This window comes from Macaca mulatta, chromosome 9 (assembly GCF_049350105.2).
Source record: "Macaca mulatta isolate MMU2019108-1 chromosome 9, T2T-MMU8v2.0, whole genome shotgun sequence".
Lineage (NCBI taxonomy): Eukaryota > Metazoa > Chordata > Mammalia > Primates > Cercopithecidae > Macaca > Macaca mulatta.
In genome coordinates this window covers 124,508,832-124,536,250 of record NC_133414.1, presented here as the reverse complement: position 1 = coordinate 124,536,250, position 27,419 = coordinate 124,508,832, and the positions used below count along the sequence as shown (strand labels likewise).

General features: G+C 45.3%; 1 protein-coding gene across 4 annotated transcripts in view; it reads right to left on the bottom strand.

Moving 5' to 3' along the window:
• The window catches only part of ACSL5 (acyl-CoA synthetase long chain family member 5), a 54,633-nt gene extending 34,559 nt beyond the window's left edge, over nt 1-20,074 (bottom strand). For 2 of the 4 annotated variants that reach the window (XM_015148189.3, XM_077947499.1), the window contains exon 1: nt 19,792-20,074. The gene's annotated coding sequence lies outside the window, so the exon portion shown is untranslated. Of the gene's footprint in view, nt 1-17,610; nt 17,961-19,791 lie in introns of those variants that run through there. The other 2 variants (XM_015148186.3, XM_077947498.1) reach the window with 1 other exon arrangement.
• Nucleotides 20,075-27,419: the final 7,345 nt, after the last annotated feature.

Below are 27,419 nucleotides of genomic sequence, written 5' to 3'. Positions count from 1 at the left end.
TTTGGAATTCAGCCTTACCTGGGCTTGTATGATGAGGTGGCACTCCAGGATGCAAAAGCATTCAAAAGCTAGCCCTAAAGCCCAGGCAGAGAAGGGGGACTGCCTCAGGGAAGATTGTGAAATTGAAAAAGCAGGGGCCGGGCGTGGTGGCTCAAGCCTGTAATCCCAGCACTTTGGGAGGCCGAGACAGGTGGATCACGAGGTCAGGAGATCGAGACCATCCTGGCTAACACGGTGAAACCCCATCTCTACTGAAAAATACAAAAAAAAACTAGCCGGGCAAGGTGGCGGGCGCCTGTAGTCCCAGCTACTCGGGAGGCTGAGGCAGAAGAATGGCGTGGACCCGGGAGGTCCAGTGAGTTGAGTGAGCTGAGATCCGGCCACTGCACTCCAGCCTGGGCTACAGAGCGAGACTCTGTCTCAAAAAAAAAAAAAAAAAAAGAAAAAGAAAAAGAAAAAGCAGGTGGCAGTGCTAAAGGGGAGGAGAAGCCTATGCCTGTTTTGTGCTCTCCCATCCAGTCTGCCACCAGCCACCCCCTGCAGGCTGGGATATTGTGACAAGACTGGAGATATATATATATATGTTTGAGACAGGGTCTTACTCTGTTGCCCAGGCTGGAGTGCAGTGGCACAATTCTGGCTCACAGCAGCCTCAACCTCGTGGGCTCAGGTGAACCTCCCACCTCAGCCTCCTGAGTAACTGGGACCACAGGTGTGTGCCACCACACCCAGTTAATTCTGTAGTTTTTTTTTTTTTTTTTGAGACGGAGCCTTGCTCTGTCGCCCAGGCTGGAGTGCAGTGGTGCGATCTCGGCTTAGTGCAAGCTCTGCCTCCCAGGTTGATGCCATTCTCCTGCCTCAGCCTCCCAAGTAGCTGGGACTACAGGTGCCCACCACCACGCCTGGCTAATTTTTTGTATTTTTAGTAGAGATGGCGTTTCACTGTGTTAGCCAGGATGGTCTCGATCTCCTGAACTCGTGATCTGCCCGCCTTGGCCTCCCAAAGTGCTGGGATTACAGGTGTGAGCCACTGCGCCCAGCCAATTCTTTAATTTTTTGTAAAGACACGGCCTCACCATGCTGCCCAGGCTGGTTTCAAACTCCTGGGCTCAAGCGGTCCTCCTACCTTGGCCTCCTGAAGTGCTGGGATTACAGGTGTGAGCCACCATGACCACCCCAGACTGGTGATATTTTATCTGGGCTTTTTCCCTCTGCCTCAATCCCACCCACAAATTAAGAGATCCTTACCAACACCCTCCTGTTCAACTATGGGAAAAAATGGTTGCACTAAGGATTTCTGCCCTCTTCTTCCAGATGGCACATTTATACTTTAATAGGAGACTTTGCAAAAAATGTCTTTGAATTAGGGTCTAAAAATTGAATTTCTTTTCAGTTGTGGTGACGTGGGGGTGGGGTCAGGAAGGAGAGTGAATAACCTGACTGGAAATACATAGGGGAGAAAATGGACAGAGAATCTACGGCCAGTCTCATTGGGGCACTTGCTGTCAATCTCAGGTGATTGTTACCACATAGTAACAATACTATGGGTCACAGATTGTCAGAATTCTGCCCCCCACCCCAGAAAACCCAGAAGACTGCATTTTTGTGAAACCTCAATTTTAACTAACATCCATTTTCAAGGGTCTGGCATGGGATAAACGAGAACACATTTCGTAGTTTAATTTGGATCATGGTCTGTTAATGTTTGACTACTCCTTGGAGACAGACTTCAATCATATTGCCCACAAATAGAACAAGACTGACCACTTCATTACAAACAAGGGAGATATTTACACATTTCAAAGCCACAGTTTCATGAGAATGAGAGTACCTTGCCTATATTGGCAAGGGATTTTATTTGAGGAAGACAATGAGGAAGGATTTATTTGTATTTGTCAATGGAAATAGCTTAGTTTGCTACCACTGACCAGGTATCCAGCTCAAGTAGGAGGTGCACAGAATTTCACATGGTTCCTTCCTCAAAAAAATTTTTTTTTTTTGAGGCAGAGTCTGGCTGGAGTGCAGTGGTGTGATCTCGACTGACTACAACCTCTGCCTGTCGGGTTCAGGCGATTCTCCTGCCTCAGTCTCCTGAGTAGCTGGGATTACAGTTGCCCAGCACCATGCCCATCTAATTTTTTGCATTTTTAGTAGAGACGAGGGTTTCACCATGTTGGCCAGGCTGGTCTCAAACTCCTGACCTCATGTGATCCACCCGCCTTGGCCTCCCAAAGTGCTGGGATTACAGGCGTGAGCCACTGCACCCGGCCCTTCTTCAATTTTTAAAAAAATTGAGATACAATTTACATAATGTAGAACTAACCACTTTAAAATGTACAATCGGGCAGTATTTAGTACATTCACAATGTTGTGCAACCATCACATCTATTTAGTTCCAAAACATTTTCATCACCATAAAATAAGAAATCCTGAACACGTTAACAGTCATTTCCCAATCCCTTCAATGCCCAGCCTCTAGAGAAAGGACTAGGCTGCTTTCTGTTGCTTTGGATTTATCTATTCTAAATGTTTCATATAAATGAAACCATATATGTGACTTTTTGTGTCTGACTTCTTTTACATAGTATAATTTTAAGATTCATTCATGCGGTAGTATGTCTGTACTTCGTTTCTTTTTATGGCTCAATGTTATCCCATTGTATGGATAGACTACACTCTATCTATCTATCGATCTATCGATCGATCTATCTATCTATCTACCAACCTACCAGTTGATGAATATTTGGGTTGTTTCTACTTTTGATATTGTGAACAGAGCTATTATGGGCATTTCTATACAGTTTTTGTTGGAATATCTTTTTCCAATTCTTTAGGGTGTAGAACTAGGAGAGAAATTGCTGAGTCAATGCTAATTTTATATTTAACTTTTTGAGGAACCACCAAACTGTTTTCCACAGTAGCTGCACCATTTTATATCCAACCAGCAATGTAAGAGGGTTCCAATTTCTCTCCATTCCATTCTCCCTAACACTGCTACTTTCTTTTTGTTTGTTTGTCTATTTAAATAGCCATTCTAATAGGTGTGAAGTGGCATCTCATTGTGGGTTTGATTTGCATTTCTCTAATGACTAAGGATGTTGATCATTTTTTTATGTGCTTTTTGGCCATTTGTATTTCTTTTTTGAAGAAATGTCTACTCAAGTCTTTTGCCCATGTAAAAATTGGGTCATATATGTATATATACACAACACTTATCAGAGATATGATTTGCAATATTTTCTTCCATTCTGTAGGTTGTCTTTTTACTATCTTGATAATCTCTTTTTATTTTTATTGTTTTACAATTAACAATATTTTTTTAGATACGGGGTCTCGCTTGGCTGGTTCTGAACTGCTGGGCTCAAGTGATCTTCCCACCTTAGCTTCCCAAAGTGCTGGGATTACAGGCGTGAGCCACTGCGCCTGGTGTATAGTCTCCTTTTTAATGCCCAATACACTCAAACATGTTTAACCTTATAAGGTTAGTCCTGAGAGGATTTGCAACTGTATCATGTAACTCTCTCACTGTTTAAGGGGGAGAAACTAAGGGCCTGAGAGAAGGTGAGACCCCTGGGTCAAACCATGACAGGAGTGGGAAGCTCTGGTTACCATTCTGACTATTAGAATCTGTTAACACTTCCAAGGAAGTTCAAATAAACAAGGGGAAAAAAGTCACCCCCTTTTGTCACATGTCCTGTGTGACTCAAACTACAGTTCTGGTTTAGTCACTCCACAGGATCCCCTGCAAGCAGTGGGCGTAACTGTCATTTCCTCTTCCTTTTAACATTACTCCTGGCTAGGGTAGGGAGAAGCACAACAGTGGTAAAGAAAAGAGGAAAGAGAGCTCTGTCATGCTGTATCTGGGATTTCCTGTTTCACGTAATATACAAATGGCTGAACAAGCCACAACACACTCCAGGACAGCCCATGTCAAAAGGCTTACTCCACTTTTTGATGTGCTGATGGTGACATGCCTTGGCCTCAGACCCCAGGATACCCATTTGTCCACCATCGTTGTCCTTGATCCACTCCAGGGCCTTCCCCTTCCCTGTGGATGGATGACTGGAGCCACAGTCACTCATCTCCTGGCTCCTAACATGTTTTATTCCCAAGATAGCTGAAGGACGCCTTCTGCCTTCACACCTCTGTGCACGCTTCCTGGACCATTCTTGGTGTCTAGGTTATGATCACCCCATATTCAGCTTTGAATTTTTTTCCCTTTGTGGACTTGGGGCAGCATGTCTTCATTTAGTCTCCTTTTCTTTGGATAAATATCCTACATGGCTCCTTCTACTCTAATATTTAAATTTTTGGTCAACTATGTTTATTGCTCTGAATCTTTCATACGATCCCTATTGGCTAAATACCATTTTCTTTTGATAGTCTCTATCTTTGAAAAGATTGCATTTTTCCTATGTATATCCCACTCAAACCCTCTTTGAAGTCTGTTCCCACCCCAGAGCCTCTGGATTTGATTTTCTCTTTGCCTGGAACGTTTCCCCAGACCTGAAATTTTTGTGTACTGCTGAGCAGTCAGGCCTCACCTCAAACGTCACTTCCTCCGAGGCCCACTGTTTCTGATCACTCATTGAATATTGTCTTTTCCTTTCTAGTCAGTGTCATGGACTTTGTGTTCTCTTCTCCACAACACTGTTCACTGGGAAATAGTCCTAGCTCCTTATCATTCATTGTGCCCACTGAGCTGATGTTCTCTTTGGAACAGAGATGTTAATTTTGTTTACTGCCATGCCTCTCATGCCCTCACCGTGCCTGGCACATAAAAAAAGTTTCAACAAGTGGTTGTTGAGCAAATGAACATTTTCTAGGTCACAATTGCTTATTCCATATACTCTCAGTTAACTCATTTTCCCTGCAGTACAAACACCCCACCCTCAAACTCCCAAATCTTAGATCATAAGAAGTCATTCAGGCAAATCTGGAGAGGATTACTCCCTAATAAATACTTTGGTAAGGTATTGTATAGGGATGGTGGATGGTGACAGGGGTGTATTTCTGACACACATTAAGGACCATTCAAGATCCATCTACTCCTCCAGGCTTAGAAGAGTTGGAATGAAGTTATCTACATAGTTTAAGTAGGTAGAAAGTCCAGCCAAGAAATAAATCATACTGGACTAGGAGCGGTGACTCACGCCTGTAATCCCAGCACTTTGGGAGGCCAAAGAGGGCAGATCACTTGAGGCCAGGAATTCGAGACCAGCCTGGCCAACATGGTGAAACCCCGTCTCTACCAAAAATACAAAAAGTTAGCTGGGCGTGGTGGCGCATGCCTGTAATCCCAGCTACTCAGGAGGCTCAGGCACAAGAATTCCTTGAACCTGGGAGGCAGAAGTTGCAGTCAGCCGAGATCACACCACTGCACCCCAGCCTGAGGGGTGACAGAGCAAGACTCTGTCTCAAAAAAAAAAAAAAAAAAAAAAAGGAAGAAAGAAATCATTCTGTTACCTTGAGTTTCTGGAAGTCTAAGGACAATAAAGCAAATTATCTTTGCTTTTAGGCCTGGAGAACTATTTTTGTGTGTGTGTGCAATAATAAGATATAAATTGCAATGATAAGCTTTAAAAAATCTGCCTTCATCAGGAAACAACAGGTGTTGGAGAGGATGTGGAGAAATAGGAACACTTTTACACTGTTGGTGGGATTGTAAACTAGTTCAACTATTGTGGAAGACAGTGTGGCGATTCCTCAAGGATCTAGAACTAGAAATACCATTTGACCCAGCCATCCCATTACTGGGTATATACCCCAAGGATTATAAATCATGCTGCTATAAAGACACATGCACACGTATGTTTGTTGTGGCACTATTCACAATAGCAAAGACTTGGAACCAACCCAAATGTCCATCAATGACAGACTGGATTAAGAAAATGTGGCACATATACACCATGGAATACTATGCAGCCATAAAAAAAGATGAGTTCGTGTCCTTTGTAGGGACATGGATGCAGCTGGAAACCATCATTCTCAGCAAACTATCGCAAGAACAGAAAACCAAACACCGCATGTTCTCACTCATAGGTGGGAATTGAACAATGACATCACTTGGACACAGGAAGGGGAACATCACACACCAGGGCCTGTTGTGGGGTAGGGAGAGTGGGGAGGGATAGCATTAGGAGATATACCTAATATAAATGACGAGTTAATGGGTACAGCACACCAACATGGCACATGTATACATATGTAACAAACCTGCACGTTGTGCACATGTACCCTAGAACGTAAAGTGTAATAAAAAAGAAAAGAAAAGAAAACTAAAAAAAAAAAAAAATCTACCTTCATTAATTTGTATTTAATTGATTTCTGTGTTCTCTTGCATGTATGGGCTCATCCTATGGTGATAGAAAGCTAATTAAAAGGGAGACCAGCATCCTCAAGTTCTTACACCGAATTAGTTAACACATTTTTCCATACTAGGAAAACCTACTCTCTCCTAGAGACCATGTCAAAAGTCTTTACAACTTATGACTCCAGAGGGACCTGTTTGTTATTTAGGAGGCTGTATATGAAAGTTTTGCTTTTTGAGCTGGCCTTTCCATTTCTAACCCAGCTTCCAAAATCATTTTTTTCTGCATTCCTGCCACCCTCAACCTAGGAAACCTCTCTCTCAGTCCTTGACTACAGAGTCAGTATTTCTAGACAAACCCAAAAGTAATGACAAAAGGTCAACATGAAATTACAAACCATTAGCATCATGAGCACACCTGGAAAGGTCTGATAACCTTTTCCTTTATACGCTATGAACGTGAACCAGGTGTGTGTTCAGTTGCAAGATCCTTCACCCAATTTCCTCAGAGCCCCGGGATGAAAGGCTTTTAAAAAATATTTTCTTAAACTAGTTTGCTTTCCTGTATCACAAGTAGATTTCTTCTACTAGGGAAATGACAGATGAGGTGATTTGAGACAATGATCCTGTTTCACAAAACTCAGTCAGAGAAAAGCATCATATGGAAAAAGCCCAGTAGATTGTCCCCCAAGGGAAGCTATTCTCAGCTATCCAAGCTACTTAAAATGATTCAAAATCCAAAGGGTCAACATTCAGATCTGAGATAAAAATCTGTGGTCATCTCTCCCAATTAAAAAACAAAACAAAACTTAAAAAAAGAACTGAGAGGAGAAATTCTAAAAACCCTCTAAGGAAATAAGAGGTAATTAGTACATTTCATTTTTATAATTACTGAGATAATTCAGAGGTGGCCAGTTACTAACATTGGTATGTAGAAAGTTAATAGTTTTCCTTTATTTTATACAAATAACTAATTTAGAAGTCATGAAAAAGATGCTATTCACAATATTGTATATAAGAATAAATGTGTAAAACCTCTATTTTAAAAGTTTAGATCTGAAGTACCTAAGAAGGCTAGAAAAATGGAAAGACATACCTGAAATATTCAAGGTTCCTGTCACCTTAAAGGTATCTATACATTTAATGCAACCCTAATGAAGACTTTCTTGGGAACTAAAATGCCAATTATAAAGTACATCCAAAAAAAAATAAAACTTAACAAAGAGTGAAACAATTTTGAAAAATAGCAAGAATTGGGTAGGTAGCAGTGCAGTAATCATTACCAAATTTAAATACTTACTACAGAGCTATAGGAGTTTTCTGGTCTGGCGCAGTGGCTCATGCCTGTAATCCCAGCACTTTGGAAGGCCGAGGCGAGCAGGTCACTTGAGGTCAGGAGTTCAAGACCAGCCTGACCAACATGGTGAAACCCTGTGCCTACTCAAAATACAAAAATTAACTGGGCGTGGTGGCATGTGCTTATAAGCTCAGCTACTTGGGAGGCTGAGGCAGGAGAATTGCTTGAACCCAGGAAGTGGAGGTTGCAGTGAGCCAAGATTGCACCACTGCACTCCAGCATGGGCAACAGAGCCAGACTCTGCCTCAAAAAACAAAACAAAACAAAACAAAACAAAACAAAACAGCTATAGGAGTTTTCTATTGGTCATGAATAGACAAACCTATTTAATAAAATCATCCTGAAACACGCCCAGTAGATGCTATTATCATGTACTAAATTGCATTTCAAATCAAAATAGTTTTTTTTTCACTTAAAATAAATATACTGAGACAACTGGTTAGCCATTCGGAGAGAATACATTAAGCTGTCTACTCTCTTATTCCTACAACAAAAATAAGTTGAAGATAGGTCAAAGACTTAAGTATAAAACAATGAAAACCGTAAGAATAGTTGGAGTGAAAAAGCATGGAGAGATTTTTCTCTTATAATTTGGCACAGAGAAGACCCAAGACAGACATAACACCTAAAATCTATAAACAGAAATGTTGACAAGTTTGATTATACAAAAATAAAAACTTCCCCCACAGAAAAGATACCAGAGACAAAGACACTTGAGGAAAAGTGACATCAAACCCCTCAGACAGGCTAAGAGTTAATTTCTTTAATAAGAAACTCAAAAGTCAATGAAAAACAAAATTCAACCCAGTAAGGCAAGGGCAGAGGGGATGTCCTGAACGTTCACAGCAAAACAAGCAAGTTACTTACGTTTAGGGAAAGACATTCAACTTTGCTTACAGTTCTTAAGAATGCAAATTTAAATGACATGCCTTTCCCCCGTGCATCAGATTCCAGGGATGAAACAGTGAGAAATGCAACATGAATTGTGGAAATGTACATTTGGTGCCATCTCTTAGAGAAGTCCCCATTGCCCTCTACCACATCATAAAATGTATGCCCTTTCACCTAGTAATTCTACTATCAACTTATCTCATAGAAAGACATCAGATCAATAAACTACATCACAAATGACATGTAAAGTACAGGTTAAGAATGTTGGCTCAGACTAGTTGGGCTCAAGCTCTTCTTGGTCATTTTCTTTATAATTTAATTCTCTGTGGTTTCTCATCTACAAAATGACAATAATGTTATCTCCCTTCTAAGGCTGTCACCATGATTAAAAGAGTTAATGGATACATAAAGTGCTTAGAACCATGCCTGGCACATAGGTTCATGTATTTAGCTATTATATTTATCATCATTAAAGCTATAGAATTGTTGACCCTTTGGATTTTGTATCATTTTAAATAGCTTGGGTAGCTGAGAATAGCTTTCCCTGGGGGACAGTCTACTGGACTTTTTCCATATAGGCTAATCCAAAAGCCTAGGAAAGCCTTCCTTGATAGCAGAATAATGAAACAAATTATAATACTTCCACACAATGGAATTCTGGCCAGGTATTTTAAAAAAGAAAGTCGATCTGTAGGTAATAACATGAAAAGAACTTATGATGTGCTGCCAGGGAGAAAGAAAAAAATATTTGGACAGTGTGTACATTATCTTCTCAATTGCAATGAATTATGTACGCATTTGTGTTTCTGAAAAGATAATCCTCACAGAAAAAGAGAGATGGAGGTCGGGTGCGGTGGCTTACGTCTAAAATCCCAGTACTTTGGAAGGCTGAGGTGGATGTATTGCTTGATCTCAGGAGTTTGAGACCAGTCTGGGGAACACGGTGAGGCCCTGTCTCTACAAAAATTACAAAAATTAGCCTGGCTTTGTGGTGCATGCCTATAGTCCTAGCTACTTGGGAGCCTGAGGTGGGAGGATCACTTGAGCCAGGGAGGTCAAGGCTGCAGTGAGCTGTAACTGTGCCACTGCACTCCAGCCAGGGCAACAGAGCAAGACCCTGTCTCAAAAACAAAACGACAAAACAAAACAAAAAAAACAAGAAAAAGACAGATGGCAGAGGAGGACTCATGACTGGATTTCTTGAAAGTCTTGGCTACTCCATCATTCAGCCAAAAGTTACTCAAAGACTGGGCTGTATATGTGGTATTGTGCCAGGTGCTGGGGATACAGCAGGGAAAACCCTGCCCTGGTGAGGTTGAATTATATTGGGGAGTTTGACAACAAGCCTGAGCAATAACTAGATTATATAGGACTACGGAACAACAAAAGCAACAAGAGCAGGGAAAGAGAATTGGGAATATAGCAGGGAGATGAGTTTTTATTGGTTTTATTTATTTATTTATTTATTTATTTATTTATTTATTGAGACAGAGTCTCGCTCTGTTGCCCGGGCTGGAACGCAGTGGTGTGATCTCAGCTCACTGCAACCTCTGCCTCCTGGGTTCAAGCGATTCTCATGCCTCAGCCTTCCAAGTAGCTGGGATTACGGATGTATGCCTGGCTAATTCTTATATTTTTAGTAGAGACAGTTTTTGCCATGTTGTCCAGGCTGGACTTGAGCTCCTGGTATCAAGTGATCCACCTGCCTCAGCCTCCCAAAGTGTTGGGATTACAGGCATGAACCACTGCATCCAGCAGATGAGTTTTAATTAGGGAGGTTTAGAGTAGTCTCACTGGGAAGGTAACACTTGACGTGTACTGTTTCTTCTGAAATATTCATGCTCAAAAAAAAGAAAAGAATAAAATGAACAGCTCCATATAATCCCAGCTCCAACACAGGCAGCTAATTTAGAAAATCCTACCACCTTGGTTGGTGGCATTTCACATGAATGCACCTAAGCATATACCTCAGCTTTGTTTCTACAAGCGTGGCTCTCCCACTACCGAAACTACATTCGACACACAGCCTCTTCCAAGCCCTCATGTTGTGTAAAATGCTTCTCAGCCGCTAAGTAATCCAGCTGGACAGCAGCTCTGTGGGTGGAAACCTTTTTCATCCATTTCCCTAGCCGATAAGAAACCAGAGCAAAGGTGAACGCTGAGTCACAGGGCCGAGCGGCCCTGAAAGTGTGTCTTTCAATGTTCATTCCAAGTAGCTAAGAAGGAAGGATGGTCTGAGATCCTGACCTACAGCCTGCTGATAATTTCCCAGCCACTCACCAGCGTGCATGGATGCTCAAGCCACTGTCTTATAATAGCCACGGCCCCAGGCAGATGGGAAGGGCCTTATTTTATTTATTTATGTATTTACTTTGTTGCTCGGGCTGGAATGCAGTGATGCTATCACAGCTCATGGCAACCCCATCCTCCCATGCTCAGCTCACTGCAGCATTAACTTCCCAGGCTTAAGTGATCTACCTCAGCCTTCCAAGTATCTGAGACTACAGGTGTGCACCACCACACTCGGCTAATTTTTAAGTTTTTTGTAGAGATGGGGTCTCCCGAAGTTGCCCAGCCTGGCCTTGAACCCCTGGGCTCAAGCGATCCACCTGTCTCAGCCTCCTAAAGTTCTGGGGTTACAGGCATGAGCCGTGGCACCCAGCGGGGAAGGTCCTTCTTATCATCTCCACAGAGATGTGGTGGATAGAGCAGGGAAACAGCATTACCAAAGGGAGCCCTATTACAACACCAGGTGGTAGCTAAGTAGTCGTTTCCACACCATGGAAAGATTCAATTTGATTGCTTAGATAATTTTTTAAAAGGTAAGTGATAATAACCTCTCATATCTCTCTTCCAAGCCCAATTGTTAGATGGCATCTAACAGTCCCAATGTGTAAGACAGCTGGCAGAGAAAGGGTTAAGAGTCTAGGCTTCAGACAGGTGTCCTGGACCATAGGCAAGCATACCATAAATAAATCATTAGGGCATTTGATGCAGATCCACTGGTGAGATCTTTGCTGCTGAATTGCACAGGAAAAGCTACAGGAGCCAGAGCTCGGAAGAGTTAGGAGAGGTGGAACAGAATAAGCCCTTTCCTCAGGTTTGGGTCCCAGTGAGGCTTCCAGTGACTCATGGACGTCTGTGTGTCAATAGACCTCCCTGTGCTGTGAGGTCTATTCCTATAGAATATAGACTCACGTACTATAGACTCACGCACATAGTGACCATCCTCACCTGTGGATTCCACTGCACCTAGCGTGGCACCTGAGACACTGTGGGAAGCTGCTGTTACCAAACCACTTTCACCTTTTACTCACCATTGGCACAATTTGACAGAAAGGCAACTAGCGAGGAGAGTCTGCTGAAGGAAAGTCTGCAGTGTTCAATCCCATAAGGAACAGAACATGCTCCTATGCACAGAGCAGGGCAGGGTCGGCAGAGTCTTCCTCAGGAATGCCACAGCCAGGGGCTTCATGCCACGAGAAGGGCAACACTAAGCAACCCAATCTGAGTGAGGTCAGGGTTCCCTCATAATGCATCCATTTGGGTATTCAAGCACCTACTGTGTGCCAGGCACTGTGTTTAGCACAGGAAAACATGCTCAGAACTTCTGGTCCAGTAGAAGATTAAGCCAATTCCCCAGGCAGTCATGATGCTTTTGAGACCAGTGCTCTATGGGATGTGCCCAACTTTGGCAGCACCTGGTGGGCTGGAGAAGTGTGTGTGTGGCAAGGGATACATTTACCCTCTGCACTTTTAACTTATTTATACGATTTTTTAAAAATTATTTATTTATTTATTTTTTGAGACAGAGTCAAGCGATTCTTTTGCCTCAGCCTCTTGAGTAGCTGGGACTACAGGCACACGCCACCGTGCCCAGCTAATTTTTGTATTTTTAGTAGAGACTGGGTTTCGCCATATTGACCAGTCTGGTCTTAAACTCCTGACCTCATGATCTGCCCACCTCGACCTCGCAAAGTGCTAAGATTACAGGCGTGAGCCACCACACCTGGCCTCTTTTTTTTTTTTTTTTTTGAGACAGTCTCATTCTGTCACCCAGGCTGGAGTGCAGTGGTACGATCTCAGTTCACTGCAACCTCTGCCTCCAGGGCTCAAGCAATTCTCCTACCTCAGCCTCCTGAGTAGCTGGGATTACAAGTGTGCATCACCACACCTGGCTAAGTTTTGTATTTTTAGTAGAGGGGGTTTCACCATGTTGGTCAGGCTGGTCTCGAACTGTGACCTCAAGTGATCTACCCGCCTTGGCCTCCCAAAGTGCTGGGATTACAGGTGTGAGCCACTGTACCCAGCCTACACATTTATTTTCAGCAAAGTAAACAAAAATTGTGGACCTGCCTATTCAGCACTGTGCCATGTGCTGAGGGACAAACACTTGGCTGATATAGTTCCTGCCATCTGGGTACTTATGGGTCTATCTAGTCCTAGAAACTCTTACAGAATGCTTCAGTGTGTGCAGTGAGCTCATGGGTTTGAAGGAGGAAGAGGCCAGTGCAGACTGGAGCACATTAAGACGGCTGATGGAACACTAGAACCTCAAAGATGTGTGATCCTTGATCCCTTGGCTTTATTGCCAATTGTCTCTTTTCCAGGGGCAAAGATGATGATCTGGCCAGACATGATGGTCCATCCCTGTGATCTCAGCACTTTGGGAGGCTGAGGCTGGAGGATCGTTTGAGGCCAGGAGTTCGAGACCAGCCTGGGCAACATAGTGTGACCCCATCTTTACAAAAATAAAAAATTTAGCTGGGCATGCCTATAGTCCCAGGTACTCAGGAGAATGAGGTAGGAGGACTGTTGAGCCTGGGAGGTCAAGGTTGCAGTGATCCATGATCCCGCCACTGTACTCCAGCCTGGGAGCCTGGATGTGCAGAGTGACAAGAGTGAGACCTGTCTAAAAAAAAAAAAAAAAAAAAAAAAAAAAGGATGACAGTTCTACCAATCAAGCTGATGTCTAGTAAGATCTCAACTATGATTCCAGCCAGTGGCCCTGCCACCAAACCATCTTTCTCAACTGTTGTCTGTGTCTCTCTATCTACTTTCCTCATGGAGAGACCAATCATCTCATTAGGTTGGATGGAGCCAAGTGGAAGTGGAGAAGGGGAATGGCCAGATGTGCTAGAGGCACTAAAGTGGGGCAAGTGGGACATTTAGGGGAGGTAAATGGTGAAGAGGTATTTCTGCTGGAAGTGGAGGGTCCATCTGTAGTTAAAAGGGGCGGGGGAAAGAAAAAGTCTTCAAGGATGAATGAGATGGTGCATGGGGCCCAGTGCAGACACTGCACCACTGGAGCCATTGCCTTCACATACTCCAAAGAGCCTGGGTGGGGCCAGGCCTTGGCCAGTTGAGCTGAGTAGCATTTATCAGGAAATGTCATGTTAAGTCAAATACCAAGAGCCTCTTAAGTCAGTCCGTTAAGATAGCATAGGATAGTTGAGTCACCCACAGGATGTGACCCCAGAAGTGACAAATCCCACAGGAGCTCAGGTCAATAGAGTCAACCTTGATCCACCACTGGGCTTGAAGTGAGTCACAGTCCAAATCCTGACCCTGGGACAACTTGTATGGGTGACACCCTCAAAGGGCATCCCAGGCCTGCTGACCAAGTATATTATGAGAGAACTGGGGTAAGAGGAAGTAGTGTCAGAAATCCACTGGATCTGATAAGGGGGTCTGTAAAAAGATAGGCTGGACAAAGTGCTAGGACCCCGTCACCTGTGCCAGGGTGAGGCAAGAGGTTGGGAAAGCGGACTTCTTGCGTTGGTTCTCTGCAGAATCAGCCCTTGCACTGCCTGTCACAACCAGTGGTCAAGGATCAACAGTTTCATAGTGCAGGCAACAAGCTTTCTTGTCAATGGTGTCATTTCCAGGGACAACCTTTCAAGGTCATGCCCGTCCAGGTACCAGAGCAACAGCTCCTCACTTACTACATGTGTAGCCCTGGGGATAGTTACTTAAAGTCACTGAGCATCGGTTCCCCGCCACTGTACGCAGAAGGAGCAGGTGAAAATCACTACTTAAAGGAGATGCTGTGTATAGAACTGCTGGTATGCTGTCAGGCACATAGGAAGTCCTCAATCAAGTCTAGCTCCCTTTTCCTTCCCTTTTCCTCAGTTTTCACATCCTTGCCAATATCAGATGTTCTATTATGAGATGTCCCAAAAGAAAAGAGACGATCACGGTCTTGAACCATTACTGCCCCTCCACTTCTGTGCAAAGGTCTTAACAAGCCCCTTGTTTCTTTTTTCTTTTTTTCCTTTTATTTTTTGAGATGGAGTTTCACTCTTGTCACTCAGGCTGGAGTGCAGTGGCGAGATCTCAGCTCACTGCAACCTCCGCCTCCTGGGTTCAAGCGATTCTCCTGCCTCAGCCTCCCAAGTAGCTGGGATTACAGGTGACCACCACCATGCCCAGCTAGTTTTTGTATTTTTAGCAGAGATGGGGTTTCACCATGTTGGCCAGGCTGGTCTCAAACTCCTGATCCTAGGCCTCCCAAAGTGCTGGGATTACAGGTGAGCCACTGCGCCCAGCCAACAAGCCCTCTTTTCTATTTAAACAGAGCACTTCTAGTTGTAGGAACCATGGCCTGTCTCTGACCTAGCTTTCCCCTAGCCCCCACATCCTCAACTTGAGCCACTCGCAACCTCACAACTCTTAGAATAGAATAATCCATGAAGACTGGGAGATCCACCAGCTCCCCCCAAAGAAGGCTGATATTATGGCCTGACCACAGCAGTGCATGGGCTGTCTGACCTTCCAAACTCCAGATCTCATGTATTTATTCAAACAATGAGTTGAGAACCTGGGAAGTGTCAGGCCCTGTGCCAGGGGGACAAGTTGGTGAGAGAGTCCCTTTCCGAACTCAGGATGTGCGGACATACAACGGAGAAATAGACCCAGACGCATTTCCAGCAGAATGTGATAAGCAGTGATGGCTGGACTCACTGCTGCGGGGGTTGCCTCACCCTTGCTGGGTGCTGTCAGGCACAAAAGTCACCTCTGGCTGCATTCCAGCTGAGGGTCTGCCCATCTGCTGAGGAGGCATATGAGAGACAGACAGGAGCAGACACTGTATTTCTGGTTTCTAAAAAGTTGGCAAATCCTGTAGGCCAGGTGCAGTGGCTCACACCTGTAATCCCAGCACTTTGGGAGGCCTAGGCAGGCAGATCACTTGAGGTCAGGAGTTTGAGACCAGCTTGGCCAATATGGTGAAACCCTGTCTCTACTAAAAATACAAAAACTAGTTGGGCGTGGTGGCGCATGCCCATAATCCCAGCTATTCAGGAGGCTGAGGCAGGAGAATCGCTTGAACCGGGGAGGCAGAGGTTGCAGTGAACCGAGATGTTGCCACTGCCCTCAAGCCTGGGAGCCTAGGTGACAGAGCAAGGCTCATTCTAAAAAAAAAAAAAAAAAAAAAAAAAAAAAAAAAAAGAAGAAGAAGATTGTCTTGATTAAATATAAGAGTACCTATGTACTGGTACTTCCCTGGCCTCATCTTCCCTCTCTACATTCATTTCTCTCTCCTTCCCCATCTCCAACCTCCTTGTAGTATCTGTGGTCTCACTGTAGGTGGATGGTTAGTATGCAATGACACACTGATACTGTTGTTGGTGTCTTTGCCCTCAAGAAATTATAATATAGCCTGGGAGAGACTATTTTAGGTCAGGCCAGGCTGAAACATTCTGTTTGATCTGGATTTAAAGGTGTTTTCTTTTTTTAATAATTAAATTTGAATGCATTTATCTGGGGTATGACTGCTCTGAATTTTGCTAAAGTTTCCACCATTAGCATCTTATTACACACCATCTACTCTACTTCTGTTTATTACTGCCTGTCCTATAAGCATTTGCATTTATACTTCTTGTTTTATTTAGGTTTTTGTTCCTTTTATTATGCCAAATACACAAAAGATGCCTACAAAATTTTACACCATGCCTCTTTCAAGACATGTTCTGTGTTTAACCTCGAATACTGATCAGTCGGAGGGGACTACCACGGAGTGACTCCATATCAGAATATGGAGGGAGAAATAAACAAACAAACAAAAAAAACCAAGTCAGTTTTCAATGTTTTTTTGTTTGTTTGTTGTTTTTGAGCCAGAGTCTCACTCTGTCGTCCAAACTGGAGTGCAGTGGCACCATCCCAGCTCACTGCAACCTCCGCCTCCCAGGTTCGAGCAATTGTCCTGCCTCCTGAGTTGCTGGGATTACAGGCGTATGCCACCACACCCGGCTACTTTTTGTATTTTCAGTAGAGATGGGGTTTCTCCCTGTTGGCCAGGCTGGTCTCTAACTCCTGACTTCAGGTGATCCACCTGCCTCGGCCTCCCAGAGTTCTGGGATTACAGGTGTGAGTCACTGCGCCTGGCCTTAATGTTATTTTTTAAGACTCTGCCTCTGATATAGAATACCAATCACCTACACATTGGAGCTACAGATTCCATCCTACCTTTCAGACCACCAAAAAAAGGTTGATATCTCAGAAGGTACCAAGCCCCGGCGGTAGAGTCTCTTTCTAGTGCTTACTCCCTGAGGGTCTTTGAGGTTCACCTTAGGACCCTCAGGCAGTGGGCATCAGGAAGGAAGTAGTTAGGAATTAAGCAGTACCTGATACTTAACCTGTGACCCTGCTTCCTAAAATACACTCAACTCCATTCATCTGTCTCTCCCACCCCATGGGTCTCATTCATCAGTCTTATCCAACATAAAATTGAGGGCAAACCCCCAGCCCACCTCAGGGGAGCTATGCCGGCTGCTCAGACCCACAAAAAGAGGTCTCTGTTGTGGTTCACCTCCCCCAAGAGAGCTGGGAGAAAGCATGCCCCACATCCTTCCTTCCCCTTGCTCCTCCTGACACAGGATCTGAAGGCATGCCTGAGACCAGGAGGGAGAGAGCATGGTGTGCCCGTAGAACTCAGCCGGCCCTTGATTCTAAGTCGCTTCACGAAAGTTGGGGGTCAGGATGCCCCCTTGGCCTCTGTCACACCCTCACAAGACCCCCTTGCTGAATAACAGCCCCTCGATGGTCCCCTTACCCTGGGAGGGGGCCACATCTCTCAGTGCTTCTAGCCAACAGGGACTTCCCGGCTCCAAGTTCTTCCTGCCACACAAGTCCCTGTCCTTCTTCCCTCACTCCCGGTTCCTCCAGAGACAGGGTGGCTTCAGAACGTCCATGCGGGCAGAAGTCCGGCCCAGAGCGTCTCTAGTTCTGCCCTGCTCTGAGCTGTGCCGAGTCAGGCCATGTCAGGCTTTCTAACGTGCTCAGGGACTTCACTTCCTGGTTTTAATTTTTTTTTTTTTTTTTTTTCACAACTGAAAGTGGAACTGTTCTGACCAGGACGGGAGAAGCTGCCAAAGCTACCCTGGCTCAGTGTCAAAGCCTTTCACCTCAGCCCCTAAGGGCCGATACAAAAGCCAGCTTGCCTCAACACAATTTACCCTGTCCTCCTGTGGCCAATCACCTTTCAACTAAGATGAAAAAAAACAAACTAAAATAACTTGAGGTGCCCCTCAGATCAGAAGCCTCACAAAGGCAGAAGTGGCGCTGTTCCCTGCTGGATTTGGAGGACAGGAAAGTCTGGCTAGAGGGTACCTCAGCCCTCAGACCCACACCAAGACCTTTCACCCCATCTCTCCAGTCGCCAGAGCTGCCTGCCTTGGTCCCTGAAGCTGTTCTGGCAAAGCCAAGAAAACAAACAAGCAAGTCAAGAATGACAGGGCTGTGAGTCGTTCAGTTGGCATGATTTCTTTCCCTCTGACACATTCACACCTCAAAACTTAACTTAAAAATCGATTCCGCTGCCTTGGTCACCCCCAGTATTACCAGGACCTGTATTAGTCTCATTTTTGATCTGCCTAAGGCTGTGGCCACAGGTGGGCCCTGGAGCTGCCATTCGCAGATTAGGAAGCAGAAATAACAAATTTTCCTGCCCCTTCCCCACCTCACAGATACCTCAGAATGAAGCAGCACTTTCTCCTCAATCCCCCACGAAGGCTCACAGGAAATTCAGCCTGATCCTGGCTCTTTGCTGGAGCTAGATTAGGGTTCGTTCCTTCTACAGAGCTGGGTCTTAAGAGCTTCCAACTAAGGAAGCCAGGGTGAGCTGTGCCACAATCTCAGAGAACACAAGAGCTGAGCCCTTGGCCTCCGGGGAGCCGCCTTTGGACATGGAAGAAAGATGAAGGGCTGGGAGATGAAGGGGTGCCCGTGGCATTCCATCCTCCAGCTCATCTCACGACTGGAGGAGCACTTGGCTTTTGCTTAGTTTCAGGAACTCAGCACCCCAAGAGGCAACTTCCTCTAGAGGAGAGCAGAGGATGGCAGAGTGGGTGTTGAATCTCAGCCACGCTAATACCTCTGGGCCCTTCACCGGGTGCTGTCTTCCTTCACCAAAGGGCTCAGGGCTAGGAGAAGATACATATTTATTGATTTTTAATTGACCTCCACCAATAAAAATGCTCAAGTTCAGGAAGGTTGACTCATTCTAAAGGCCCATCAGTTGTATTCCTATCAATCCTCTGTGCACATGAGTGACACCCTCAGGATTTCAGGGGGTAACTAGAAGTTTTGGCAACCCACAAGAATTCTGCGTTGTTGGGCAGGCTGTGGAAACTGACCAAACAAGACTCAAATTCTAGCCACACCACCTTTGAGCTACGTAGCTTAGGCCATGCTGTTTAACAGCCTGGAGACACACTATGCATCTGTGAAATGGGAATGATACCACCTGCTTTACAGGAGGAGATACACCAATGAAGTAACGTACATCATCTACCCAGAACAGTCCCCAGCACCTAATTGAATATCTGCTGATTCCTTTCCTCTCTCTCTGCCAAATGGGACTCTCTGCCGTCAGCAGCTGACACATGATCCTTCTAACTACACTGAGACAGAAACTTCTCAATGGAAGATGAAGGAGACCCACGTTCTGGCTTTGTGTGCTTTAGTACACTTAGCAAAATCAGTGTTCCCTCCCAATTCCATCCCCTGCTAGCATTTGGACAGCTCATGTATCTCCACCCCCTTTCCAACGGATTTTTTTCTTTGCCTCCCACACAAGTCAGCTGAGATTACTATTCAATTAAATGTAATTTCATATTATAAAAGAGCCTTAGTCTGAGAGTAAGAAATCCCACTTTCTTTCCCCACACCACCCCCCTCCCTACTATCTCACAGATATATTCAATATAGAGCAGGTAGTACCATTGCGGCTTACCTTGGAAGAAGACTCTTCCTTCCCGGGTCGAGGAAGCGCTCCCCTCACAGCTGCCTGTACTGACTCAGCACCACATTCAGGCACTTCTACTCTTTCCACAGCTCCTGGGACTGACTGGGACACACCCGAAGTTACTGTGTACTGTCCTGAGAGTGGCCAACACACTCCCCTGGAACCTTTGAATCTGTCGCAATAGAAGTTCAAAGGTAGAAGTTACCTGTTCAAACCCCTGTAGTAACCTCTGACAGTAAGAAAAGCAGTGTTCGGCAAAAGATTACAACAAGAGATTGTTATGCAATGGGCTTAAGAGGGAAAAAATAAAAAGACGGCCCTCAGTTCAGAAAGCTAACGTTTACCAAGAGAAACCTTCGATAAAGCTCTGCCTCAGGGGAAGGAGAAGGGGTAGACAGGGCTTTGTATCTGCTTTGGGGGCACAATCCTTGAGACTGTGATAGGAAGAGGAAGGTCTAGATTACTAGAGGAAAAAGGGCTCCTTGAGATCAGAGTGAGAGAAAAATGAGAAGCCACTTTAATTGGCTCAAGCTATAACTTTAGGATTCAGACTACGCAGAGGTATGCATTTGGAGACCAGCTATCTTCTAGAAAGGACTACTGTCCCCTTCAGCATTAGAACGTGTCCAAGACAACCAAATGAGCCAAATCAGTCTAGAGTCTAGTCTGAGAGACTAAATACAACTCTAGGAGAGTTGTATTTGGGATTCGGAATCATGAACACAGTCTGCAGCACACATAGTCTAGCAAGGTGCTCAAATAAGAAGCATTGCTACTGCATCATGGTTCAGCCATCCTACTCTCTTTCCTCTTTTTTTTTTTTTTTTTGAGATGGAGTCTCACTCTGTTGTCCAGGCTGGAGCGCAGTGGTGCAATCTCAGCTCACCACAGCCTCCGCTTCCTGGGTTCGAGCAATTCTCCTGCCTCAGCCTCCGGAGTAGCTGCGATTATAGGCATGTACCACAATGCCCGGCTAATTTTTTTTTTTTTTTTTTTAGCAGAGACAGGGTTTCACCATGTTGGCCAGGCTGGTTTCGAACTCCTGACTTCAAGTGATCTGCCCGCCTCGGCCTCCTGAAGTGCTGGGATCATAGGCATGAGCCACCACGCTCAGCCTCTCTTTCCATTTTGAAGTTCCCTAGTCGCCGTTCTTGATTCCAAGATCATTAGGACTGCAAGGCATCATTACTAAACAAAAACAGTGGGTAGAAATGAAACAAGCCCTGGAGACGATGTGCAACCTCTACTGTATGGGTGAGGCCAAGGAGGCCTTTTCAGGTGAAAGAAGGCTTCTGGAATCACACAACCGGTTGGTCAAGACAGCGCCTGACTCAGAGTCACGAAGAACCGCTGCAGCACCTTGGCCTCTAGGCTGCCCCATTGATCTGTGTATGTTCAGCTACCAGCAGACCTTAGATCCTTGAAAGCTTTCTGTGCATCAGTTTTGCAGAAATTCAGGGAAATGCTGCATTAGGTTTCTTCTTACTGTATTTGGTCAGGTGGCCAATATCAAAATCAGAAGCTAATACCACTTCCTGTTGACTCTTGTGTGGAGGAGAGACTAGAATATTAACACAGAAGCCTTCTTAGGTCAGATTCTCATGTGCATTAACTTTTTTTTTTTTTTTTTTTTTTTTTGAGATGGAGTCTCCCTCTGTTGCCCAGGCTAGAGTGCAGCGACTCTATCTTGGCTCACTGTAACCTCTGCCTCCTGGGTTCAAGCCATTCTCTTACCTCAATCTCCTAAGTAGCTGGGACTACAGATGTGTGTCACCACGCCTGGCTGACTTTTATATTTTAGTAGAGATGGGGTTTCACCATGTTGGCCGTGGCTGGTCTTGAACTCCTGACCTCAAGTGATCTGCCTGCCTCGGCCTTCCAAAGTGCTGGGATTACAGGTGTGAGCCACTGTGCCTGGCTTTTTTTTTTTTTTTTTTAAGACAGGGTCTCACTCCTGTCACTCAGGCAGTGGCAACATCATGGCTCACTGCAGCCTTGACTTCCTGGGCTCAGGTAATCCTCCTACCTCGGGTTCGTGAGCAGCTGGGACCACAGGTCATTGCCACCACACCATTTAGGTAACAGTCCTCTCTCCAGTCACCTACCTTTGCTGAGCCACAGAGGCCTGGATTCTTCAACACACAGGATTTTTCTTTTTTTGAGACAGGGTCTTGCTCTGTCACCCAGGCTAGAGTACAGTGGTGCAATCTCAGCTCACTGCAACTTCCACTTTCTGGGCTCAGGTTATCCTCCCACCTCAGCCTCCAGAGTAGCTGGGACTATAGGCATGCACCGCCATACCTGATTAATTTTTAAATTTTTACTAGATACGGATTTTGCCATGTTCCCCAGGCTGACCTCTTACTCTTGGGCTGAAGTCATCCACCCACCACGGCCTCCCAAAATGCTAGGATTACAGGTGTGAGCCTCTGCACCCAACCTGGTTCACTAACTCTTTTTTTTATTTTTTTTAATCTTAGAGATGGAGTTTTGCTCTGTCACCCAGGCTGGGGTGCAGTGGTGTGATCTCAGCTCACTGCAACCTCCGCCCTCTGGGTTCAAGTGATTCTCCTGCCTCAGCCTCCTGAGTAGCTGGGACTACAGGCATGCACCACCATGCTTGGCTAAGTTTTGTATTTTTTTTGTATAGACGGAATTTCACTGTATGTTCACCAGGCTGGCCTCAAACTCCTGACCTCAGGTGATCTGCCCGCCTCGGCCTCCCAAGGTGCTGGGATTACAGGCATGAGCCACCGTGCCCAGCCTGTTCATTAACTCTTGAAGGTCACCTTTTTGCTACAGAATCTTAGTCCTTCCTTAGCATGTGAAAGAAAAGGGCTTCTAAGAAGTGGCTAAAGAAGACGGTTCAATGGGGATTGGGGGTGTGAGAACTACTTGACTGGACTAGGGCCCAGTTGTGTTAAGTAGCAACCCACTGAACTGCTTTGACACCACACTTACCAGAGAGCAAGATACTCCAAGCCAGGGGTTCCCAAACTTCAGCATCACAATCCTCAGGGAGGGCTTGTTAGTTACAACATAGATTTCTGGCTAGAATTTCTAACTCCCTAGGTCTGATCTAGGTTCCAAGAATCTGTATTTCTAACAATTCCAGGTGATATGGATTCTGCTGGTCTGGGGACCACCCTTGGACCACATTTAGGAGCATCTCTGCTTCAAGCCGCTATCCTGGCTTCAAAGGGCCCAGCTACTGAAATGTCACAGGAATCGCATTTGCTATGGTGAGACTGCAGGTGGGGGGAAACTTGACACAGAATGGAACTCCTCAGATGCTCCAGGAGAGAGGCGGTCTTCAAGAGCAGCCTGCAGGCCAAGTCTCAGAGCAGTGCTTTGGCCACAGCAGGAGGTATTGGCAGTCACGGTTGTACTTCTTTAGGTAAATATAAAACAAAGCTGCACAGCATCACCACTAGACAGCCCAGGTGGGTAGGAGAGTGGGTGTGTGGGGGACATCAGCTGATCCAACAACAGTCATTTTACTTATGAGGGTATCTAAAATGCCAGAACGTGAGGCAGCTGGCTCAGGTGATGAAGTAACTAATGAGAGAGATAAGCCCAGAACCCAGGTCTCCAGTGCCCGAGAGGCTACACCAGCTCTTGATAAACCACTGCTTCCTAAAGCCTCTCTCTTCAAAAACGTGTTAGATAAGCTTCTTTGCAACACGCTCTGTCACTCCCTCCCCTCCTGCTGCCATATCCATTTAGAACCCAATATAAAAATAAGTAACCTTTAGGCTTGGGCATCCTGCAACCCCTAAAAAGTACAAACTTTCACTTTTAAGGTCATTCATAGGTGAGATCTGGAGGAGTGAGGAGTCTGCCCCACAGCTACAACGCTGACATACTCACAACCATGCTGCTGGAAACTGTTTGTACACACTCCCACTACAACGCTGACATACTCACAACCACGCTGCTGGGAACTGTTTGTATACACTCCCATCCTGTTCCCAACCACACATGTACTACACAATGTTGTTCTAGAATACTAGAGTCTAACATTCTAGAGTTTTGTAACACAGCCTGGAAACAGCCATTTTATCTTTAATGGCAGAGGCTGGCAGCTCTTCAGAAACAGAAACCAGGCTTTCCCTTTATTTTATTTTATTTTATTTTATTTTACTTTATTTTTGAAATGAAGTCTCACTCTGTTGCCCAGGCTACAATGCAATGGCACAATCTCGGCTCACTGCAACCTCTGCCTCCTGGGTTTAAGCAATTCTCCTACCTCAGCCTTTCGAGTAGCTGGGATTACAGGCACCTGCCACCATGCCTGGCTAAATTTTTCTTTTTCTTTTTCTTTTTTTTTTTTTTTGTATTTTTAGTAGAGACGGAGTTTCACCACGTTGGCCAGACTGGTCTGGAACTCCTGACCTCAAGTGATCCGCCTGACTTGGCTTCCCAAAGTGTTGGGATTACAGGCGTGAGCCACCACACCCAGCGCCCCCATGTTTCAGAAAGCAGAGAAAGACAGATAATATAAGCAGACTAACTTTACATAGTGCCATCATGCATTCACACAGCTCCTCCCAGTTTATAAAATGCTTCTAGCTTGCCTCTTAGCAAACCTGTGAGGTCTGAGTGGGAAAAATACTTTCAACATCCAAATTTCCAGTGGCTGCTGGGAACCAGGTCCCGTGACAAACACTTCATTTGACCCTCACAATATACTCAGAAGTTAGTTATGATTTGTACAGACAAGAAAAATAGAAGCTCAGAGAAATGACATCCCTTCCCGAGATCCTATAGCTTGGTAAGAGTGATGATGGTGCTGGTGGGGCCAAGTGTTATTTTTTAATACTTTCAGGCGATTTTGCAAAGCCAAGTGATTTGCAGCTTGTCTCTGAAAATCTGCCTTTCTTTCGGAAGCACAGCTGGTTGCAAAGCAGATTTCACAGCATGTTGAGAGGAGTCAGGCAGGGCAACCAAATGTTATTTAAAGGTCTTAGTGAATATGTCCAGATTCCAGAGACCACTGAACCTAATGAAGAGGGTCTTGCTCTGTTGCCCAGGCTGGAGTACAGTGACATAATCTTGGCTCACTGCAACCTCTACTTCCTGAGTTCAAGCAATTCTCCTACCTCAGCCTCTTGAGTAGCTGGGATTACAGGCACCTGCCATCACGCCCAGCTAATTTTGTTTTGTTGTTGTACTTTTAGTAGAGACAGGGTTTCACTATGTTGGCCAGGCTGGTCTTGAACTCCTGACCTCAAGTGATCCACATGCCTCGGCCTCCCAAAGTGCTAGGATTACAGATGTGAGCCACCATGCCCAGCCCCAAATTTCTCCTTTTAATATAACTTCTGACCTCAGAATCTAGAAGATTCATCTTAAACCTCTAGATCTTTTGTTTTAGAATATTTCATTGGATTAAGATGATGGAACAGTCACAAAATAATGCTTACCATAAGCATTTTTGGTGAGGGCAAAGAAGAAATGTGAGGATCAGAGAGAAAAGGGGAAGCACATGATGTCTGCAGTAGCTGAGACATGTAAAGCATGGGAAACACTTATTTAGGAAGGATCTTAGGCTGTTTTGACCCCTAGGTCAAATCTTTTCAAGTCAAACAACATGACTCAACAGGCAAGAGAAGCAAAGACCTAGCTAGAGCTATGGGCTGGATCTATTCTTGTAAACTTCACAATGATGGATCACAAAGAAAGAGGGGAGATGTCCCTTCCTAGAGTTAGCTGAACAGCAGGGCAGAGGTTGTGATGGCATGTAGTGGGCAAAAACAGAGCTGTGTTGCACTGACCTTTAGCATCCCACATGGCAGAGTTGACTCTGAAGTTTATCCTCGTACTGAGATATGAGAAGGAAGGTGCGAAGTCCCTTAACTCATAACGAGGGTGTTATAATCAGCCATGGAATTTCATGTCCACCCTTTACCTGGTTATCTGCTATTTCAAAAGGCTAAAGACACCCAAAGTACAACTTACAGGGCAGTGATCCAAGGCTTTCATGCCAGATCCTCTCTGAAGGCCTTCATGATGGTGAACATGACTGAGCTCCTACCGCGTGGTGGCAACACTGCATTTAAGAGCTTTGTACTATCTCATTTAATCACACAGCAGCCCTATGGAAGTTTTTATTGCTATTTAGAAGGAGAGGAAAGTCTAAGAGAGTCCAAGTAACTTGTCCAAGGTACACAGCTAACAGCTGGCTGAGTGTCAGAGTCAGATTTTGAACTCAGGTAGTCTTGAGTTCAGAGCCCAAGCACATATCTGTGACTGCATACCATCTCTTCCAAGATCCCCTAGCAAACTGGTGTGTTTATATGTGCGTTTCTTTTGGGAATTTTTACTGGTCTCTCAAAGAAAACTAAGATCCATTGCCCTACAGGAAGCCAGACCCAATACTAGACATGTGGACCTGATGCCAAGGGTGGGGCAACAGCTACCTTCCCCCTTGAGAAGGGCTCCCTAGCAACCTGGACATCCTGCCTGCTGCAGAGCCCATTACCAACTCAGAGCCTTGCTTCACTCCACTGGAGGGGCCAATGCTCCACGCGTCCCAGCTGTGCGACTCCCTAGCTCTTTCTTCTTAGCCGTCTGCTATGTGGCAAGGGCTCACAGCTCCATTCTGGGCCCTGTGGTGAACCCTGCACCATGTGAACTTCACAGGGCATGAGGAAGAAGCTGACCCCACAGCTCGGCGATGGCAGCAACTCTTTCTCTTAACTGTAGCTGCTGATAGCAATTGCTTGGGCATGCATGCTCTTGAGAACACGTGCTTATTCTTTGTAGGAAGGAAGTGTTACCCAAGTGTGAGCACTTGGCTGACAAGAATGGTGTTTGCCCAGATTACAATGAAAGCTCCCCCAACCCCAGGCACCCCTCCCCTTTCCTGAACCACACACATAAAGCAAATTGCCTTTCAGCCTTAGATTTCAGCTGTCCAATGGGTGAGGCAAGATACATGACACATGGAAGGGCCAATAGACACCGATCCCCCTCAACCCTCAGAATGTGCTTATGAACGGCCCCATCTCAGCCTTTTTTTTTTTTCTTCCCCCTGAGGTGGAGTCTTGCCCTGTTGCCCAGGCTGGAGTGCAGTGGTGTGATCTCGGCTCACTGCAACCTCTGCCTTTCAGGTCCAAGTGACTCTCCCACCTCAGCCTCCCAAGTAGCTGGGATTACAGGTGCCCGCCACCACATCAGGCTAATTTTTGTATTTTTAGTAGCAAAGGGGTTTCGCCATGTTGGCCAGGCCAGTCTCAAACTCCTGACCTCAGGTGATCCACCCACCTCGGCCTCCCAAAGTGCTGGGATTACGGGTGTGAGACACCATGTCCGGCCCCATCTCAGGCTTTAAGTATGTTGAGTAAATATTATTCTCAGTGTCATGATACAGGCAGCTTGTTCCTTTATCAGCAAGAGCTTCCAAAGAACACTAAAGAATCAGAGGGACAGAATTGAGGCCACTGAGAGAGGTGTCAAGTTGAAATTCCCAGGACCTTCAACACCCCAGAGGAAACATCGCTATCTTGCAGGGGACTCAAAGGGTCGCTCAGAGTGAAGATTTACTGTTCAAGACTGTAACCACTAACTACACATGGCTACTGAGCAGTTGAAATGAGGCAAATCTAAATTGA